We start from the raw sequence: 24,341 nt of genomic DNA on the forward strand, positions 1-24,341 counted from the left end.
CATCACATGCGTTCTTTTTTCTTTCTCAACTGCTTATTATAATTGTACATTCAATATCGATATGTTTGAACAGATATTTTAAGTTATTTAAATACGTTTCACAGAAATAATTTGAATATTCGGAAAATCAAATATTAAATGCCATATACAAAATACTAATTTCATCTAGACCTCTTTTTTGTATACAATATTTTTTTATTACAACTGAAATATTTAAAATGTCCTTCGGTGAAATTGATTTCGTAGGCAATTCATCTAAAGTGTCTCCACTAAATTTTTAATTGAACGGTGTGTATTTATTCCAAGTGTTTTTTTGCAATAAAATCCATTGAAAAGAAAAGTTCTGATGGTCTTAACTTCACTATTACCGAATACGTCGACCACACAACACATAATATCTACTTCCTTTTACAACTGTTAATTTTAGTGGCACATTTAGTATCGATATGTTTAGAAGATAAGCAATGTTTTCAGCTATATCAAAACGCTTCGGAAAAACAATTATTTGAATAATCGAAATATCGATCGTTTAACATGTTTGATATCAATTACCAAAAAAACTGATTTATGTTTACACAAAAACATTGGTGGTTATAATTTATATGCGCATGGTTTGATGCAGTAACAAGCAATTATGGATGTACATCAACTTTAAAACCATATAGTGTTATTCAAAATCTATCACATAACATTCACAATTTGATTACATATAATATTATTTAATTTGTATAACATCTTTTGGGATTAATTTACCGCGTCATATGATTAACTGTATAAGGGTTTTAAAAAACAATTTACAAACAACTTCACGAGTCGCTCGTGTATGTAACAATCAATTCGATTTTATCGAAAGAAATATAAATGTATTACAAAAAATTATTACACCAGGGTTTTTTTGGTTTTTTTTTTTAAGTGTTATAATTTTTTATTTGAATTTTACATTTTTTAGAGATACATGAAGTACCGGTACCTTATCCCGGCCTCGTTAACGTTAGTATATAGCATTTTAGTGATAAATTTAGTACTTGTTAGTTCACAATATATATATACGATATCACAGAAGCATGGGTTCGAATCCCGGCGAGGGAAGAACCAAAAATTTGCGAAAGCAAATATACAGATCTAACATTGTTGGGTTGATGTTTAGACGAGTTGTATATACATTATGTACACATCGGTGGCGATCCGATGGATAAATCTGTTGTAGAGTTGTCACTGACTCAGACGTACTTACAAATATAATTATTTTCTGTGATTGTATCTTACATTAATTTGTAGGATCCTTTACTATAGATAATTGAGCTGATCTGTAACAATAACATCTCCATGCCTTATATATCATGTACTGTAGTACGCTGCTAGATTAAAACTGACGAGGAAAGGTAACACACGGCCACTGAAAGCTTTATTTTTGTAGAGCCCAGGTGGTCGTGTGGTCTAGCGGGACGGCTGCAGTGCAGGTGATTTGGTGTCACGATATCACAGAAGCATAGGTTCGAATCCCGGCGAGGGAAGAACCAAAAATTTGCAAAAGCAAATTTACAGATCTAACATTGTTAGGTTGATGTTAAAACGAGTTGTGTGTATATATATATAGTAAAAATGACATGTATATAACTTAGTAGAAATAAGATAACAAGATGTATTATAAATTCTAATTCATGAGATTAATTTAATTTTTGCTGGTTTGCTGCAATCAGATTATTTTTCATATTGGCCTTCTTTATTTATCAATATTTCATGATATTGAAGAAATACTTTTTAGAAAATTCAAACACGTTAATTTGTTTTGTTCTTAAAAATTTGTTTGCATATATAGTATCCTTTGTGTACAGTAAAAAGAATAATTGTTATTAAATCATTAATACTGTAATAACTTGTATCGTTTATTTTGTATCCGTACAAAAGTGATCTAATTGATATTATATGATATCCTATCTTAAGTATATCAAGTAATAGTTTTATTTGATCCCAAAATGATTTCAGAAATTTGCATGTCAAAAAGTAGTGCTTATCATAATCGATGACATCACAAATATTACATAGCGGAGTTTTAGTTATTTTCCAAGAGAAAAGTAATTGTTTGGTTGGTAAAATGTAGTGCAGAAATGTCCATCTTAACATTTTGAATTTATTATCTTGTATATAATAAAAGATATACTTTAGCATTTGTTGTCTTTTGCTTGTGTTGTTTTCCAAGATTAATACATTTGTATGTTGTCCAATTTTTGAAATCCTATTGGTTTTTCAGAATATCTATTTATGAGTGAGATGTAAATGTCTTTGGAGGAAATGTTTTTAAGTGATACCATATTTCCTTTTTTATCTTTAAATTTATATTCGGAGTCAATAGCAACTTTTGTTTTAATTGATTTTTCTTTAGTTAGCTCTTGTAACCACTGCTTTGGTATTGCTTTCATTAATTTAGAATATTCCGAAAACCAGTAAGCATGACAGGATAGTTTATTTAAGATCATGTTTTGATTAAATTTTCCTTTATTATCAATAATTTCATTAAAAACAGAATTGAACTGTTAATTGAGTTTTTGAAAACGAGACATTTACCGTTTAATTTGATATTTTAATTGCCCCATATAAGCTGCTGTCTAATTTGTTTATATGATAGATTTTTAATTTATCCATGATATGATTATTCTCAAGTAAAATTGGGGAATTAGTTCTATCAGTTTATAGACCAAATCAATATTGTTGAAATTCATTTTAAATATAAAGAATTCTTGTCCAAATTTATCAAAATAAAATTTTGGTAAGACTTTCCAATTGGGTGATAGATCTTCGTTATTGATAAGTTTTTTTACCCAACTAATATTTATCGCTTCTAGATATTTATCTATGTTTATCATTTCAAGCCCGCCAGCATGGTAATTTTTACTTATTATATCCCTTTAACTTTTTCTGATTTATCATTCCATATACAAAAATATAAATCTATTTATTATTTTTTTAAATTTTGCTAGGTATTCGTTATCAATTTCGGTCACATATGCATCATAAGTAATATTCGGTCAGATTAATGATTTAACAAGAGTTATCTTACCTTACATAGTTAAATTTCTTTTATTCCAATCTTTAATTTTTTTTCAGATTTTTCGTATTGTCGTTGCAAGTTTATTGTTTTACACTCATTTTTATAAAGTCCAAAGTATATTCCCCAAACTTTTATAGGTTTTTGTGTAAAATTAATGTTTTCAACTTTATCTTTGCAGGACTTTAAATTGCCGAGCCATATTCATTCTGTTTTATTTCGGTTAAGCTTTAGGCATGAAAGTGATCCAAATATTTCTATAATGTTCAAAGTTAATGACACTTCTTGTTTTGAAGTTTGTGGTGTCGTCTGCAAGCTGGCTTAATTTTCAGATATGGGTTTTATTATGTAGTTTACATGTAATTTGAAAATTTTTGTTTTGTCTTAATCTACAAGCTAAAATTTCAACAGCAATGAAGAAAATTATAGAACTCGGGGGACACCCTTGACGGGTTTCGCGCCCAATGTTGAAGGGTCTTGAAATCCAGCCATTATTTAAAATGCAACCCTTTATATCTGTGTATAAAGTATTTATCCACCTCAAAAGAGATTTCTGAAAACCATATTTTCTTTAAAGAACAATACATAAATTCCCATTCTAGCGAGTCAAATGCCTATGTGAAGTCTAAAAACAGGATTGTTCCATCTACATTAAATTTTTACGAATAATCTTTATTATCGCTATTTTGTGCATTTTTCCTTTGATCTTTTTTGTGATAATTTTCATATCATGCTTCTCGCTTGAGATGGAAAAATTATCGCTAGAAACTAATTAGGAGACCACGTGGCGTTGATAACGAAATTGACATTGAAATTGACAACGTCGTCATAGGTAAAATAGCGATAAACAGATTATCATTGGTCATCTCAACTCGATTGCTTTTCTCACTTTCGCTGTTCCAGCTCAAGCGAGAAAATCAATCTCGTTGAGATGATCAACGATAATCTATAAATATCTTGGATTTGTCTAATATTAAATCCAATATATCTGTTTTTTACATAACCGTTTTGATCACTATGAATGATTTTATGCAATATTGGTTTCAGTCTTTGTGCAAGAGAGTATGCTATGATTTTGGTATCTACAATTAGTAAGGTAATTGGTCTATAATTATCTAAATTTAATGGGTCGGTTTTCTTGCATATAAGGGTAATTAATCCTTGTTTCTGAGAATTTTTTCATAGCAATGATTTAAAAAGATCTACAGCAAAGTTTTGTTACTTGGGCCAAAAAGCTCTATAAAATTCAATTGGGAGACCATCGATACCTGGTGTTTTATTAATTTTCTTTTTAAAGACAGATTTTGTACATTCCTCTATTGTCAGGTTGTCGTCAATTTAATTACCTTCTTGTGTACTTAGTTTGTAATTTATTTTAGTTTTTTCAATATAATTTTCAATTCCTCTTAATTTAGGGTTAGTTGACTTATATAAATTGACATCATAATTTCTCCTCGTTTCTAATATTTTTCCTTGATCTTCTGTTATTTCTCCTTTACTGTCCCTAATAGCAGTAATGTTCTTCCTTGTTTGTCTTGATTTTTCTAATCCCAAGAAACATTTTGTATTTTTTTCGCCCACTTCTATCCATTTAACTCGTGATCTTATTTGTGCCCCTTTTATTTTATCTGAATATAGAGTTTGTAGCATTTCTTCTGTTTTATTTATTGAATTTATTATGTTTGGCAAATTATTATTTTTTTCCATCCAGGTTGTTATCATGAATTTCATTCAAAAGTTTAAGTTCTTGTTCTGATTTTGTTATTTCATCTCTTTTATGTTTAGCTTTTAATTTACAGTGTTATATAGTTTTCTCTCTTACTTCTATTTTAAAGAGATCCCACACAATAGCTAGACTTTTTTTATTTCTTAATTTTTCATATCTATCTATTGAAGTATTTATTTTTATTTTGTATGATTCTTCATTAAGAATACTGTTGTTTAGTTTGAAGTATCCCTTTCCTTTGTTCCTTTGGCAATGATTAATTTTAAATAAAATCGCTAAGTGATCTGTTTATTGAATAGTAGCAGGTCGTAATCAGTGCTGAGTACTCTTGGTCTCACATCTTGACTAACTAGAAAATAATCAATTATACTAGATACTTCATTATTTTGTCTTTTCCAGGTATATTGTGTTTTATTTGGATTTATTGCTCTCCATATATCTATAACTGTTAGTTTTTTTTGTCAGAGTTTTTCGCCATTTGTCTTATTTTTTTATTTTTGTTGATCTTTTTAATTACTTTTTCTATCTTTTATATTAAGCGTTTCATTCATTCATGTATGATAATTATACCAATACTATATTTTTCAATGACACTTAAAGCTTTTTTAAAGAATATATTTCTATCTTTACATGTGTTTGGGGGCATAAAGGTTTACAAAAGTAAATATATTTTTATTGATTTCTGTGTTGCTTAAAACAATTCTTCCGTCTTGTTCTACATATTTATCTATGATTTCATGCTTACTTTTTTGGTTGATATAAATCGAAACACCTTGATTGTGTGCTTCCAAAACTATGATATAATTCGCCCGTAAATTCTTTATCTATTGAATTGTTCGAAAAATGTGTTTCTTGTAAAAATATTATGTTGCATTTTTGTAAGTTTATCCATTCTTTTGCCTAATTCTTTTTTTTTTAATATTTTCTTAACCCCTGACAATTTAAATAACATATATGCAATGGATCAAGTGACATCTTTTTTTTTTTTTTTTTTTTAAATATTTGGTACATATATTACAAATATAAAAAAGCAGAATAAACAAACAAATATATACAGAATTTAGAGATAAAAAAAAACAATCATATGTGCATCTCTAGGGTATTCGATATCATAAACTAGTCAAAACATTTACAACATTTTTCATCGCTACAAAGAAATCATTCGTAAATATTAATTAACATGCAGACATCTTATACGTTTAGGTATTTCACATCCAATCTTGTATGATAATTTTCTTAAAAAGCACAAAAATTTCGGCATTCACCCTAAAAGCTTACAAAACCTATAGAAAGACTTACTACGAAAGGATATAGGCACGATACTGTTGTCATGTCATTAAGGTAGAACTACAGTCAGACTTTTCTCACTCAAACCAACATTCTTTAAAGATTAATTTCTCCTAAACCACTCAATGGATTTTGAAATTTTTTAATTCATTCCGAAGCAAACATGTTATTCCTTCTTTAATGAAAATGTTGTTTTTATGGTATTCATTATAAATGGTGGTAAAATGTGTCCATTCCTTTGATTGACAATGCAGAAGCTGCAAAACCGTTTCTCAGATGTGTGATAAATTCCTCCTATTAATATTGATTCAACTGCTGGGTGCCAAACCTTATTTCACCTTTCATCTATAAAAATCATTTAGAAACAGATTATCAAAATTCTGGGACACAGTTTTTTAGAAAATACTACCTTTAATCACATATATAAAAGTCAAACAAAATGAAGCACATCTATAATGTGGTTATAAAATAGGGTATATCCTTCCCGTGCAGACTGTATGAGATAAGAGTATATCAATAGTGGTCAGTTGCATATGTAATATAGTTTTCACTATTAAATAATAATTCATATTCATATTTAAAAAATAAATTTATTTTACTGTGAAATTAACTATTGACATCAAAATATATGCACTTTTTTTTTTTAACATATATATGCACTTTAGGGTATTTGCTTGTCATGTTTTGGATTTTTTGTCAGATTTTCGGAATCCTCTGGTTTTATCCATTTGAATGCCTTAAGGTCGGTAAGACCCTTATTTGGCCCCAAAATATAGCAGTTTTACAACATTGTCAAAATGTAAACTTCTAGTTATCTATTGGCAAGAAGAATGGTTCTGCTACATAAACATATGCTTTTTTTTTTACAGTATATCGGGTACAAGAATCATAAAGTCATGCTAAATAACTGAAATTTTCACAATGTTAACATTTTAGTTAAATTTTTGACGGTTTTCGTCTTAGGTGAAAGTGGGCGCATTTGTATTCATTCATAACATTGAAATGTAAGTTGTATTTGATGATAATACATAACATATATAACGGTTGAGGATGAACACTTCCATTTTTGACAAAAACGATCTAAAAATTGACATTTTTGACATATTTGGTAGATTTTCCATATTTTAGCTAGAATCGGAGCTTTAAATGGTAAAATCAGTTAAAATCTTTCACATAAAATAATTGAACCAATTAAAATAGACCCGTAAATGTTTTTCGAAATACCCACAAGCTTCGATTTTCTTCTGCGTAAAACTTTCCATTTTTCATACTAACAGTAAGACTTTGATATGTAATATGCAGTTGATTTAGATATCAATTCGTCTTTATTTTTCTCTATTTCTCTATGAGGGTTTTTTTCACTGCAAGGTGGTTGTACAATAAATGTGTTTGGAAAATAAAGGCAACAGTAGTATACCGCTGTTCAAAACTCATAAATCCATGGACAAAAAACTAAATCGGGGTAACAAACTAAAACCGAGGGAAACGCATTAAATATAAGAGGAGAACAACGACACAACACCGAAACGCAACACACACAGAAACGGACCAAGCAACAGACAAAACACCACGAGAAAAACAAATACAACATCAAAACCAAATACATGAATTACATTGGAAAAGTGTCTTGTGAGTATATTTTAGCTGTAGAATATTTCATATACGACTTAGCAAAACGTTTACCTATACCAATATATATATGCAACTCGTCTAAACATCAACCCAAAAATGTTAGATCTGTAAATTTGCTTTCGCCAATGATTTGTTCTTCCCTCGCCGGGTTCGAACCTATGCTACTGAGATATCGTGACACCAAATCGCCTACACTGTAGCCGTCCCACTAGACCACACGACCACCTGGGCTTCACATTAAAGCTTTCGGTTGCCGTGTGTTATCTTTCCTTGTCAGTTTGAATCTAGCGTCGTACTACAGTACATGATATATAAAGCATGGGGATATTATTGTAACAGATCAGCTCAATAATCAATAGTAAAGGATCCTACAAATTAATGCAAGATACAGCACAAAAAATAATATATATTTATAAGTACATCTGAGTCAGTGACAACTCTACAACAGATTTATCCATCTGATTTCCAGCAATGATGGTGATACATGGCTGTGTACATTATGTATATACAACTCGTGGAAGTAAATAGAGTAACAATTAGATGACTTGTGGGATGATTGGAAGTTGTTGTTACACCTGATATCGCTACATACACATTAAATGGACGTTGGCTACTAAATAAAGAAAACAACATAATTGTGTTTGTTCAATCATGACGAAAAGTGAGAAAGTGGTATAATCATTTAACATAACAGCCAGTTTAATTTGATTCAGTTTTGTCAAAATAAATAAAGAAACGATACTAATGAATTATTAACTTGCACGTGAATTATTTGACTCAATATAATCCGTATTCATGAAGATTTCAATAGAACACTTCTGCTGACTGAGATAGGTTACGCAGGAAAAAGGGGTTTAAGCTATAAAAAGAAAAGATTATCAAGACTAAAAGAGAAACACGGACTAAACTTTTGGATGAATGATTCGATCTTCAAATATTGGTTCTCTAACAACATAATTAATATATGATTTAAACCTATAATATGGATTCAAACAGACAGCAATGGTCAATTAGATAGCTTTTATACTAAATATTCACGAATCATTGATTAATATGATCGAGTCTGTGCATCATCAATTGTGTAAAATTCTTTTGGAGGACTACCGTTTGATTCTTTCACAAAATTATATGACTCGATTGTTTGGAGTACAATCAGCTACGGAGCGGCAGTGTGGGGAGATAGAACATTTTCATGTATAAATTCGATACAAAATAAGGCAATTCGTTTTTATATGGGAGTCGGACGGTATACACCTAATGTAGCAATGAATGGAGATTCAGCCTGTAAACCACCTTGTGTAAGGCAGTGGCGAACTGTTATAAATCATTGGAATCGTTTAAGGTATATGAACACTGATCGACTTAATAAAAGAATCCATAACTGGGCGGAAAATAGTTTTAGACGGTATAAAGCATGTAAAAATTCAAATTATAGACTTTATCAGCAGTTTGAATTGTGTAATATTAGTGACTGGTATAGTGACACGAACATTCACAAAACTACGGTGTTAGCCAAAATAGAAGATAAACTTTTAACCGATTTTAAAACTAAGTGGACGGAAGATCCCCATAGAGTTTCTGCAAGACGTATGGATGGTGGTTGTAACAAATTAAGAACATATAGAACATTTAAAACCGAAATTAGTTGTGAACTCTATTTAAAAACACTTTTATCTCCTGCTCAACGTAGAGCATATTCGTAATTCAGATGTGGGGTTGCACCCATACGAATCGAAACAGGGCGCTTCGAACATTTACCAATGCATGAACGGACTTGCTTTATGTGTGAAAGTAAAACTTAAACTGAGGAACATGTACTAATTGAATGTCCGCTTTATGACGATTTAAGGAACGAACTTTATGAATATATAAACAGTGTAGATGAGAACTTTAACATGTTAACGAACCGTGAGAAACTGTCTTTTGTGTTAGGATGTCAAAACGTTAATGTTATTTACAAATGTGCCAGACCCGCAAATCTATTTTAGACCGAAGGAGACGTTTTTTATATCGATAACATTTTATTAAACTGTAAAGTTATTTAAATTTCTTTTAGAAATTTTAATAGTACATGTACATAGTTTTATAAAGTCCTTTTATTGTTTGATGAAATTTTACTTTTTGTCTCTCATAATTCTTTTAAGAATGGCATTAATATATATTTATGTTTTTATGATATATGTAAATATTTTATTGTGTATATTAATGGTGAGACGTTAATAAACTATTTATCTATCTATCTATCTGTGTTCGTAATTCGACTTTATTAAATCCATATACCTTTTTTATAATTCTGATTAATGTTTTATTATGTTATAAATCAGATGTGATAATTTGAGTCAAATAGTCAAATAGGGTACCCTGAATTTGAGGGCTGATGTCCCTTTAAAGTCTAAAACTTAACAGTCAGTTAAAATCATATATCCAATCGTGTATATCTCTCTTCAATTAGATCTACCTACACATATTTTACGGGATTAACATGACAAAATTATTCTAGTGTTATCTTCTTGTAAAATTCAAATTCATTACTCAAAAGCAAGACGTTAAACATTCCCAATCATTTTGTAACAATAAATATAATTTGCATTTTACCCACATTCTATGTTATGAATTATCAATCACTGTTACCAAAAAAAATAAATAGAAATGAGCCTTTTTTTTGTTATTCTTTTCGTATTTAAACCAGAAGTTGTTCTTACCTTATTTCACTATATTAAGGGTAACAGTAGTACACCAGTGCTTAAAAGTGACAAATAGATTGAGAGAAAACAAATTGGGGTTATGGACAAAAACCGATAAAAACAAACACCTAGAAACGAACTATTTGATTACAACTGCCATGTTCCTGACTTGGGACATGGTATTTTAAGAACAATTGTTGATTAAACCTTGAATTTTCAGCCTTCAGCATTATTAACTTGTTTCATAAACTAAGTAAACACAAATAGTTCTAAAACGACAGACAATAGTTATTCAATATTTTTGTTCGACTCTGTCACCCTTTTAAGGTTCATCATAACAAACAGAATTGTTGAAGAATAAAAAAATGGCCGACTTTTCAATGCCCTAAAAATTATATTATATCATATCCAAACATTGATTTCCAGTTGTTTCCTACAAATATTTGTCCCATTTTGTATAATGAGCCAATGGCAAAAGCATGAGAAGTTATTGATTAAAAGTTATAAAAAAAAGAAATCAACGGTAGATTTTTTCATACACAGCTCTGGAAAAAAAATGGGACGCATATATAGGAGGGTTTCAAATATATATTAAATAAATTTACAATACCTTGGGTTTACATCTATGGGATACAAGACTTGATAATGTCCTTAAATTGGGATAAATGAATTAAAACGTCAATTTGCGTACCAACATGTGAGAAATCATGGAGGTGGCCATTTTTTTCAGCATAGTGCAAAAGTAACTTTATCAATATTATTAACCTTTCATAAATAGGATTTTTTTTTAGTTAATATTGATTTTTTTCTAACAAAAGGATCATGTTAGTCGTGTTCAATGCACAATCGCAATTTCAATTACCATGTAAAACCTAAATTAAAATCATGTGTAGCAGTTTGTTTTGGTTTGTTTTCGTCTCTACTTTCTGTTTAAAGTTCCATATTCCTACGCACAATTATAATGATTGATTTTTTATGATGAATAAAATATTATTTAATAAATCATACAAAAATTCACAATAATATAATTTTTGATTAGAAACGATCATAAATTCTATAAATTATCGGTAATTTTGTAGGGAATATTTAGGCGTAGTGATATCCTGATTTTAGCGGAAGTTGTTGACAGGCTGATCACTGATCTTCAAAAAGTGAAACCAAATGAAATTTAGTAAAACAGTTATTAATATTTGAAAAACAGATTGACTTGTGGTAAGATACTATGTTTTAGGTTGAAATGCATGAACTGATTACAAAATCATTCATTCGATCTCCCATAAAGCCCATTTTATGTCCGTTGATCTATTGATCATGTATGACGAGGTCATACAATTTTTATTCTTCTAAATGAATTTTGTTTTATATTACAGCATATACAGTTATCTGTTTGACATGAAAGATTAATAAAAATATTATTTCAAAAAAAGTGTCTGTTGTTTAATATGAATTTATAGTTGTACTTCCTATGGAGAGCAACTGGTTGCCATTACAATAGGTTACAGTGTAGATAGTTATTTTCAATTTATTTATTGTGGTTTACACAATGGCGAGAATAAAGAAAGAGTCCCGAATATTTGGTTTAGCTCCTGGTAAACACAGAGCAAAACGACAAAGAATACGAGTAGGTTCAGGCAATGTAAAACATGTGTTCAAGTGTACTTTGAAAGAAGGGACTGGAGTTAGAATAATAAAGAAGCGTAGAGCAATTGCTAACAACAGAATGATTATTAAACTGTTAAAGCCAAGTATAAAGAAGAAATTCCAGGTGTACAGGTCCGTCGATGGAGTACTTAGAAGTGTTGAAATTAACAATATAGCAGCAACAGGATACAGAATAATAAACTTACAGTGTTTGCAAAAACATGTTTCCGAGATAACGTGTCATGCTATTCTTTGTGATAAAGCTAGAGAAAAGGCTATATCAGGTGCAGTTCCAATAATTTTGGAATCCCAGGTAGCTCATTTTGGACTTGCTGTAATTCTCGCTGCCAAATGTACGGGATGTGGAAAAAAATTTCATTTTGAGACTAGCCCAAAATTGTTAAATGTTGGAACACGTCACTACGACATCAATGTCAGAGCTGTGTGGGGTTCAATAGTAAGCGGGAATGGTTTAGCTCATCTAAATGAACAATTGGCAAGCATGGATTCCCCAACTATGGGACAGAACACATTCAGTGTTATTGAAAAGAAATTAATCAGTGGTGGAAAGTGATGGTAGAAGAAGAAATGTCATCGGCCATAGACTTGGAAAAAAAGATAGCAATAGAAAAGAATAGATATCATGAAGGTGTGCATAATTTGAATACAGTTATTCATATATACCTTACAAAACTATAATCATTGAAAAATGACAATCATTATAAAATTAAAAAAAAACAAACTCCAAAACCCAAAAAGTGTAACAGTCATGACAGTAACATTTGTAAAATATGTAAAAAGATTGATCGATTTATTATTAATAAAAATTTAAATGGAAATTGGGAATGTGTCAAAGAGACAACAACCCGACAACAGAAAAAACAAGTAGCAGAAGGTCACCAACAGGTCTTTAATGTACCGAAAAATTCCAGCACTCAGAGGCGTCCATCAGCTGGCCCCTAAACAAATATATACTAGTTCAGTGTTAATGAACGCCATACTAATTTCCAAATTGTACACAAGAAACTAAAATTAAAATAATACAATACTAGCAAAGGCCAGAGGCTATTGTTTGAATAATGTTCAATAGCAACTATAAAATGTACATTTTTAGCTCACCTGACCTGAAAGGTCAAGTGAGTTTTTCTCATCACTTGGCGTCCGTCGTCCGTCGTCCGTAAACTTTTACAAAAATCTTCTCCTCTGAAACTACTGGGTCAAATTTAACAAAACTTGGCCACAATCATCCTTGAGGTATCTAGTTTTACAAATGTGGCCGGTGACCTGGTCAACCAACCAAGATGGCCGCCATGGCTAAAAATAGAACACAGGGGTAAAATGTATATTTTGGCTTATATCTTTGAAACCAAAATATTTAGAGCAAATCTGACATGGGGTAAAATTGTTGATCAGGTCAAGATCTATCTGTCCTGAAATTTTCAGACGAATGGGATAACTTGTTCTTGGGTTGCTGCCCCTGAATTGGTTATTTTAAGGAAATTTTGCAGTTTTTGGCTATTATCTTGAATACTATTATAGATAGAAATAAACTGTAAACAGCAATAATGTTCAACAAAGTAAGACCTACAAATAAGTCAACATGACCAAAATTTTCAGTCAACCCCTTAAGGAGTTATTGCCCTTTATAGTCAATTTTTAACAACTTTTCTTCATTTTTTGTAACTTGTACAAAAATCTTCTTCTCTGAAACTACATGACCAAAGTTAACCAAACTTAGCCACAATTATCATTGTGGTATATAGTTAAAAAAATGTGTCCCATGACCCCGCCTACCAAACAAAATGGCTGACATGGCTAAAATTAGAACATAGCGGTAAAATGCAGTTTTTGAATTATATATTTTAAACTAAGACATTTACATGATTTAGGGCAAATCTTTCAAGATTTAAATGTCCATCAGAATAAGATCTTTCCACTCACAAATATTCAGATGAATCCGACAACTCGTTGTTTGGTTGCTGCCCTAAAATTTTTAATTTTAAGGAAATTTTGCAGTTTTTGGTTATTATCTTGAATACTATTATAGATAGGGATAAACTGTAAACAGCAATACTGTTCAGCAAAGTAAGATCTACAAATAAGTCAACAAGATCAAAATTGTTAGAGGACCCCTTTAGGAGTTATTGCCCTTTATAGTCAATATTGAACACCTTTCGTCATTTTTGTAACTTGTACAAAAATCTGTTTTTCTGAAACTATGGGCCAAATTTAAACAAACTTGGCCACAATCATTACTGGGGTATCTATTTTAAAAAAAGTGTCTAATGACCCCACCTACCAACCAAGATGACCGACATCAGTAAATACAGTAACAGGTGAGCGATACAGGCTGTTGAGAGCCTCTAGTTGTATGTTGTAAGAGATAGATAGGCGCACTTTTGCTGAAAAAAAATAGTTGATTATTAAGGGAATCAATGAAATATGACCAGAGTTGGGACCCTCTAAGGCAGTTAAAGGGCCCCTATTTATTAAACTTCATCTTTCTGCAACTTAATAATGTTGTTGGACAATCACAATATAATGAATTATAAATTTTTATAAAGAAAATGTCTTTTCATACTAGAGAACTAACCTTCCAGAATGTAAAAAATCACCAAAAGCAAAAGACCCATTAGCACCTGTATTATAGGGGCCCAAATGTATATATTGACCAGTATTTGTTATTGCAATGTATTGGGCTCCACATAATATTTTTTAATGATTTAAAAGTATTCACAATAAACTTTGCAATCTACAGAACTGAATGTCAATTTCATGAAATATTAAGTAACATTTATTATTATGTTGGCCTGTACAGATGATTTTTACAAACAGAAATTTAAGAAACCCTGGTGATTGGCCAGTGGTTTAGCACAAAGATTGTGATTCTCTTTAACTGGAATAAGGCTCCACAATTTATATGGCCCCTGAAAACTTGTTACATTGCTTATTCAGTGTGTAGAGACCATAGGACTGTAGTATCAACACAAGGCATAAGATTCACATTAAATTTTGTAACGTCCATTCTGATTTTTGTCGAGCCTTCGACTTTAGTCGAAAAAGCGAGACTAAGCGATCCTACATTCCGTCGGCGTCGTCGGCGGCGTCAACAAATATTCACTCTGTGGTTAAAGTTTTTGAAATTTTAATAACTTTCTTAAACTATACTGGATTTCTACCAAACTTTGACAGAAGCTTGTTTATGATCATAAGATAGTATCCAGAAGTAAATTTTGTAAAAATAAAATTCCATTTTTTCCGTATTTTACTATAAATGGACTTAGTATTTTTTGCGGGGAAACAAAACATTCACTCTGTGGTTAAAGTTTTTAGAATTTTAATAACTTTCTCCAACTATCCTGGGTTTGTACCAAACTTGGACAGAAGCTTATTTATGATCATAAGATAGTATCCAGAAGTAAATTTTGTAAAAATAAAATTCCATTTTTTCCGTATTTTACTATAAATGGACTTAGTTTTTTTCTGCGGGGAAACAAAACATTCACTCTGTGGTTAAAGTTTTTAGAATTTTAATAACTTTCTCAAACTATCCTGGGTTTGTACCAAACTTGGACAGAAGCTTGTTTATGATCATAAGATAATATCCAGAAGTAAATTTTGTAAAAATAAAATTCCATTTTTCCGTATTTTACTTATAAATGGACTTAGTTTTTTCTGCGGGGAAACATTACATTCACTCTGTGGTTAAAGTTTTTAGAATTTTAATTACTTTCTTAAACTATCCTGGGTTTGTATCAAACTTGGACAGAAGCTTGTTTATGATCATAAGATAGTATCCAGAAGTAAATTTTGTAAATAAATAAATCCATTTTTTCCATATTTTACTTTTAAATGGACTTAGTTTTTCTGCGGGGAACCATTACATTCACTCTGTGGTTAAAGTTTTTAAAATTTTAATAACTTTCTTAAACTATCGGGTTTGTACCAAACTTAGACAGAAGCTTATTTATGATCATAAGATTGTATCCAGAAGTAAAGTTTGTAAAAAGATTACTCCGTTTTTTCTGTAATTTACTTTTAAATGGACTTAGATTTTCTTACAATCATTAAATAGTAACAAGAGGAATATTTTTAATGATTTTTTTCCTCATTGTTGTTGAGCCTGCGATTTACTGCAAAAATAGGCGAGACACTGGGTTCCGCGGAACCCTTACAAATTTTATAGTGGATTAATCCGATTTCATAGATATAAAATAACACTCATGGTCATTCATCCTGCTTTATTAAGAGCTGATAATACACATGTAAACTCAGAATTACACACAAGAAACTGAAATAAAAATCAAACATGATTAAAAAAGTTCAGAAGATGTAAAAAATATACACAAATAAAATGACAATAATACATAAAAAACAACAGACTACTAGCAGTTAACAGACATGCCAGCTCCAGACCTCAATTTAACTAATTGAAAGTTTATGTCTTCATCATATGAATATCAGGCACAGTCCCCCTGTTTGGGGTTTAGTATCATACTATCATAACTTTAATAAATAAAAATTTCCTTCTAGATATTCCATCGATAACAGTTATTTGTGATGGTGGATGGAGTAAAAGATCACACAAACACTCATATAATGCTCTTGGAGGTGTTGCCGTTGTAATTGGTGCAGAAACTAAAAAAATCTTGCACATAGGGATTAGAAATAAGTACTGCTACATTTGCAACAGATGTGACTCCCTAGGTATAACACCAAAAGACCATGAATGCTTCAAAAACTGGACTCAATCCAGTCAATCTATGGAGTCTGACATAATTGTGGAAGGTTTTTTGAAGGCTAACGATTTTGGAGTACGTTATATGCATTTTATTGCAGATGGCGACTCCTCCATTCATGCACAAATTATGGAACGAGTACCTGTATGGGGAAAATTGGTTCAAAAACTGGAATGTGCTAATCACATAACCAAGTGTCTGAGGGGTAATTTAGAAAATTTATCCAAGTTATAAAGGGAAAGGCAAGTTGTGCAAAAGAACAAGAATTAGAATTGTTAGTGCTGTCAGGTGTTCCATAAGACGAAGGTCCTCTGAAAAAAATAAAACACTAGCCATCAAAAACTTAGAAAACGATATCCGAAATACAACATCACACATATATGGTGATCACACTAGATGCAATAAAGATTTTTGCAAGGTAAAACAAACTTCAGATAAAAACAACAGTAATGGAGCACAATCAGTTGCAGTTGATGATGATAATGATGATGATAATGGTGATGATAATGGTGACGAGGACATTTTCCGCCAACAATCGGAAATGTGGACTGAAGGAACATCCTTACAGGCTCAAGAGCAGTCCAGAGGCTCATATATGCTTTCCAATAATGATTTACAATCTGGAATGAGACAGGATCTTGCTCTCCTCCTGAACAATGTTGCACGTAAGGCTAAATCTTTATTAGGTAACTTTACAACAAATTTGGCGGAGTGCTGGATGCATATGAGAACAAAATTTGATGGGGGAAAGATACTAAACCACTGCAATAGAGGATCATGGCATACACGATGCTATGCCACAGCTTTAAGGTTTAACAAAGGGCCCACTTGGTCTCCAAATGTGTGGGAGCAAGCAACCGAATCAACACCTGGTGCCTATTTTGAAAAATTATATGAACAGCGCAATCAATGCATTATCAACAACAATACCACAAAAGACAAGAACACTATTAAAGAAAATCGTTGGAAAAGAAAAATGTCATCATTAAAAGAATCGAATACAAAGAAAGCAAAACAGCATTATGGAAAAGAATCTTTACAGGTTGAAACCGATATTGCATCTGAAGAATTAGAAAAATTAAAAGTTAACTATTTGAATAAAAACATAGATATTCCTGAAGCTGAAATCATAAAAATTGAAAAAAACAGTACGTCTCAAATATGTTCCGAAATTTGGAAAGATGAAAGAAAAAAACGCATTACAGCATCAAATTTTGGCTCAGTTGTAAAAAGAAATTCAAAAATAAAAATAGCACCATTGATTAAACAACTTCTATACAGTACATTCAAAGGCAACAAAGCTACAAGAATTGGGTTAAAAGAGGAAAAAGTTACCATCACTGAGTATGTCAATCTCAAACAGAAACAAAATATACACACCAAGGTTGAACAATCAGGACTTGTCATTGACAAACATCATAAATTTTTAGGAGGAAGTCCAGATGGTGTAGTCACTGAAAACAATGCTAAAGGACTTATTGAAATTAAAAATTTAGTTCATGACAAGAACATAAATTTGACACAAGCTTCAATGTCAGTAAAAAACTTTTGCCTAGAAAATATATCAAACAACTTAAAACTGAAAACAAACCATAACTATTACTTTCAATGCCAGGGTTTGTTGAATGTATGCAATTTACCATGGATAGATTTTGTGGTGCGAACATTAAATCCATATGATATACATATAGAAAGAATATACAAGGACACAGTACTATGGCAAACCAAGATGATACCTAAATTAACAGCATTTTACCATAATGCTTTACTTCCAGAGTTAGTTTCACCACGCTACGATAAATATCCAGGAATAAGAGAACCTGGCATATGGGTAAGGAAGTGTTTTACGCGGTTATTTTGCTTTCTTTTTAACGTGTAGGAATAATCTTCCACATGTACAGTCATGTCCCCCCAAAAAGTCCTAATTTGTACTTATATGTGAATATTGATACAATCAAAAGCGGCATATATAATAGCTAAATCTTTTTTAGCTGAAGTTTACCTGAGAGAGTTTTGTTCTTAGTTTGTTTTTAAATATATATGTAGATTTGGATGGGGAGTTGTCTTATTGGCACTCATACCACATGTTCCTATATCTATATATTAATTTTGAGTAAAAGTATATACAAATTTATAGTAAAAAATAAGTTGGTTAGTAAATATAGCATTACCAAAGCATTGACTATTAAACTGTTAAAATCCATTTAGTCAAATACTATTATGTATTTGGAACTGATGTATATGTAGATGGGGGAACAACAATAGACTGAATAGTATTAAAATAAGGCTGGTTTTTTTATCTATTTATTGATGCATGCAATATAGGCATTCAGAGTTTTCACACAATGCAGAAAATAGTATAAAGCATTGAGCAATTAATACTACAACAACAGTGCAAATTGTTTTATTGTATAATGTGAATAGAATTGAATTATTGGGATTGAAATAATTGTGGCTTTGTCCACTTAATTTATTGAAATTATGATGGTAACATACATTTTGTTCTGATATTTTGCACAACACACTAAAAAAATAAAATTTCCTATTGTGTACTGTAGAAATTATACATGAGAAAAATAAAATCAACAACCAATCAGGTAATTAGTAGCTTTTGTTACATTTTCATTTATTATTTCAGTACACTGAGGTACCATATTTAGGAAGCACTTCAAGTCAACAGACATCTGGTAAAGTAAAGAAAAAACAGAGAAAATCCTTGACAGTTGAAAGTGACACAGAGATAGATGAACCAGTGGTAACAACAACCAGTAAAATTGCTAAAAGGTAAAATTATTATAGAATATAACATTATTTAAATGTGTACTAAAAATCAAAAGTAGCAGTTCATTTTGTATGGTTGCAAAAGACATTAGAAAAATGCCAAAGAGTTTTCAAATCATAATTTCAAAATAAACGGATAACAGCATTGCAAAGACTCTAGGTTGTAAAGACAACTTCTCACAAAACACAACATAGAAAACTAAAGACAAGCATTACCAACCCCACCAAAAACTGCGTTTGAACTGTGATCGTCTTGCAGTGTAAGCAGATCCTGTTCCACATGTGGCACCCATCATGGTGCTATGTGTAATTTAGTAGGTTACTTTTGAGAAAAAAAGGATTAGCATCAAGTAGAAAAACAGTGTTTTGGATGAAAATATCTTACTTATAATTATACAAAAAAGTTTCAATAAATTTAATGACAATTCATATAACCAGGTGATTAAAAGAATAGTTATGGCCTTGGTATACACAAATTAAAGTTCCCCTATTCAGAGTTTACACATATAAATGTTGATTTATTATATAAAGAAAAAATGCCATCATCCCATGTTCTTATATGATAAAATTGTTTTTAAAATTGTTATTGAAGTTTTAAAATAATTTGTTTTTCTTTTATTTTCAGATCAAGACGCAAATGTTCTGGACCAAAATTTGTAGGGAGAGAAATAGTACATGAATGGGTGGAGGAAAACAGCAACAGAAAGTGGTATAAGGGCAGGGTTATTTCTGTTATCAAGAATAAAGATGGAGACAAAGATGCTGTATATGAAGTTCTATATGAAGACTGTGATGAACCTTATGAGATTGATCATTTGCTAGAGGATTTTACAAATTCCTCTTTGAAATTGATTGATTTATAGATGTAAGTACTATATGATAATTTAATATGCACCAATAGCTTCATGAGGATGTTTTCCTCACAAATAATTGAATTCTACAACAACACTACAAAAAAATCAATGTCTGAGCTTGATCTATATAATCAAATCAAATAATCCAAACAATTTCAAATATAAAATGTATATGACATTGTTGGTATGATTGGCAGAGAGAACAATAGAATCAAGAAAAAAAACTCTATGGATTCAAACAAATTATGTTAAATGTATGGTCTTTTGCATGGAATAAATGCCCATAATTCATAATGTTTTGCTGACTGTTGGTATACATACTTAAATTTAATATGTAAAAAGGGAGGTAATAAGCATTAAAAATTATATTGTCTGATTTTACCAAAAAAAAAAAAAATATTTTCTTTATCCAATGATGTAGTTTATTGCTTTGGTAAAAAAACGTACAATTTAAATCACTGACTAAGTTAACTTTTTCACTTCATTTATATTATATAAAATTTTACTATTCAATGATTTTGAAAACATGCTTTCCATACTTTTCCCAAAAGTAGTTCCAAGATGGAAGATTTCATATCTTTTTTCAAATAAAAACCAAACACTAACATTAGAATTTAATTGAAATCAAGCAATTAATGTATTAAACAACCTTTGTAGCACATAGATATAGTTACAAAGAATGTTTTTGTTTATTTTTTATAGTTTTAGAAGACAGAAGATATACAGGGCATTTTTTCTACAAAAGGACTTACATTTGGTATTATATTACTTTTATTTGACATTTTATATTTAAATAAATGTGACATTATGATAGTAATGACCATGACGAACACATTGATATGTAATAAGTCATAAATTGTTGGGCAGAAATATTTTTAAATATTTGTTTTTTGTTTTTTCAAAAGTTTGTTATGATGAACCTTAATCATTGTTCCGTATCAATGTACTTGTAATTAAAAAGAGTTTGTCGATCGGTAGTACGATCATGTCTGTTTCAATTATTTCCTAAAGATCCGTAAAACTGTGTATGGGTTTGTTATTTTCTTTTTTCGGTAAAACAACTGTACGATTGACAAGAGATAACGACACTGTTAGTCCCTGGTTGTTTGTGCTACTTTGTAGTTTATAGATATCACGTAGTTTTATTTCTCGGAATGTGACGTAGATGGACGTAGAGAATACTTTTTCAGTATTTAAAATCGATAAAATCTTATCTATCAGAATTTAAACTTTCAAGTTAATAATTATGAATTTGTGTTTCTTGAACTTTAAATATACATTTTCCTTTCTCTTGTGAAGTCACCTATTAAATACGGTTATTTTATATAAATAAAGAGATCATAATTCTTAAACAATGACAGAAAACATAAGCAATACAAAAAAACATGTGGTATAATATAATTGCCTTTGAGACAAACATCGAGTATTTAACCCCTCATTGTGAATGTGACTATCCCAAGACAAGAGCCTGTACTTCAGTGGTTGTCCATGTTGTCATTCTTGTGTTTCGTACATTGTCATAGATCAGACCATACGTTTTCTCTTTTGATTCGTTTCACATTTGTCATGGATTTGTAGGGTGAATAGCGATCTTTTGTTTTTAATGTACATTCGTGACTAACCGCTTCATTTGTTTGCGCCTGTCATTAGTCAGAATTCTGTTGTTGATCGGTTGTCTTGATTTATGTTTTTAATCTCGTTTCTCGTGTTTTATATAGAGTAGACTGCTAGTTTTTCTGTTTGAATGGTTTAACACTAGTGTTTATCGACCCTTTTTGTAGTTTGCTGCTCGGTACGATCAATAATTGTTAATTCTACAAATTGTGAGTTCGTGTCATCATGAATGTTACATTCCATGATGTGATGAATGTTAATTTCAGAAGGACGCGAGATTGCTGTTAGCCAATCGCAACAATGTATCCTAATGAAACATACATGCTATGTGATTATAAAGATGTTTGTATTATGGTTGTCTTAAGAGAAGATTTACTTTTAAATTTAAACTTTTAAGTTGTTGATTACTTCATATTTGAACAGTGAATTTATTTGTCGGATACTTTCCATTTACAATTTTATTTATAAGTGGTATATTGACAAGTAACTCAGTTGTTCTTGTGGTTGAACCAAAAGAAAAATTATCTCCTAGTGTTGCTTATTCTCAGCTATTAGTCCTTTTATACTTGAGTGTTGAATTTCTTTGGTGGATAATTGATATTCATGATTGCCCAAAAAATTATTATCACATCGAACATAAGGCTTTGCTGAAGTGTTACTTTTTCTGGAATTTGTATGTACTTTGATGTTGAGCCTAGTTAACTGTTTCGGTAGTTATAGATGGAGTCTTGATCAACGACTGTCTTACTTTGACTTGCCAGAGGTCCTTGTACACCGTAGCGAAGTTTAATAAAATTGAGTCTAGAGAAGAGTTACTTCTACAAATGTACGTGTTAGTTCTTCTAGAGCTGGTGATCGTTTTATAATCGAACGATGAATTTCCTTGTCTGATACAGGAGTCACAATTGCTCGAAAACTGCATATTAATCCGATCATCCGGCTAAGAAGAAATGAGTAAATTGTATGATTGGAACGTACTTGGATGTTGAGCCTCGTGTTTTTTAAACACGGAACATTTATTAACACTCGACTCACTTTGATTTGCAGGAGGTCCTTGAATACGTGGCGAAGTTTTCCGCATGGTTGACCCGAGAGAAGATTTACTTTTTAGTGTTGGATCCTTTTCAATCGTTGATCTTTTTATACTTGAATGGTAAATTTCGTTGTCTAATTCGGGGTATTCACAGTTGTGTGACAAATCATTATCCCATCGAACATCAGGCTTTGCAGAAATGTAATGAATACATGACGGTGGGTATGCACTTAGATGTTGAGCATCGGTAATTGTTGTGTTGCCGATGGAATGTTGATCAACATTCGTCCTACTTTGATGTCCTTTCACACTTAACGAAGTTTTATATAGAATTGAATCGAGAGAAGATTTACTTCTTCGTGTTGTTTCTTCTAATGCAGGTGGTCGTTTTAAAATCGAAAGGTGATTTTTTTTTTCTGATACTGGAGAGTCGCAATAACTCGAAAACTTCGTATTACTCCGATCATCAGGCTTAGCAGAAATTAATAAATTGTATGATTGGAACGTACTTGGATGTTGAGCCTCGTGTTTTTTAAAGACGGTACATTGATTAACACTCGACTCACTTTGATTTGCAGGAGGTCCTTGAACACGTTGCGAAGTTTTCCTCATGGTTGACCCGAGAGGAGATTTATTTTCAAGTGTTGGTTCCTTTTCAATCGTTGATCTTTTCACACTTGAAGGATGAATTTCGTTGTCTGATTCGGGGTATTCACAGGTGCGTGACAAATCATTATCCCACCGACCACTATGCTTTGCAGAAAGGTTATCAATATATGATGGTATGTATACACTTCGATGTTGGGCATCGGTAACTGTTTTGTTGCCGATGGAATGTTGATCAACATTCGTCCTACTTTGATGTCCATCGACAAGTAACGGAGTTTTGTATACAATTGAATCGAGACGGTGAATTTCTTTGTCTGGTATTGGAGGCTCACAGTTGCTCGAAAACTCCTTATATCTCCTAACATTAGGCTTTGTAGACATTAATTCATTATATGATTGGAATGTACTTTGATGTTGAGCATCGTGATTTTTAAAGACGGAACATTGATTAACACTCGACTTACTTTGATTTTCAGGAGGTACATGCAAATGTATAGAATTTTTCCTTAAGCCTGTCTCATGATATGATTTACTGCATTGTGTTGCTTCTTTTGCAGCTTGTGATCTTATTATACTTGTGAGCTGAATTTCTTTGTCAGTTACTGAAGGTTCAAAGTTCCTCGAATAAGCATTATCACACCGATAAGGTCCTTGGATACTTAACGCAGTTTTTCCCGTGGATGACTCGAAAAAAG

The 24,341-nt window shown here is 31.1% G+C and overlaps 1 long non-coding RNA gene across 1 annotated transcript; it reads left to right on the forward strand.

Moving 5' to 3' along the window:
- Positions 1-11,499: 11,499 nt before the first annotated feature.
- LOC134683867 (uncharacterized) lies at positions 11,500-21,509 on the forward strand. The gene is made up of 4 exons (XR_010101100.1): positions 11,500-11,587; positions 19,394-19,539; positions 20,162-20,401; positions 21,093-21,509. It is a non-coding gene; the product is annotated as an uncharacterized LOC134683867 (long non-coding RNA).
- Positions 21,510-24,341: the final 2,832 nt, after the last annotated feature.

This window comes from Mytilus trossulus, chromosome 9, assembly GCF_036588685.1.
Source record: "Mytilus trossulus isolate FHL-02 chromosome 9, PNRI_Mtr1.1.1.hap1, whole genome shotgun sequence".
NCBI lineage: Eukaryota > Metazoa > Mollusca > Bivalvia > Mytilida > Mytilidae > Mytilus > Mytilus trossulus.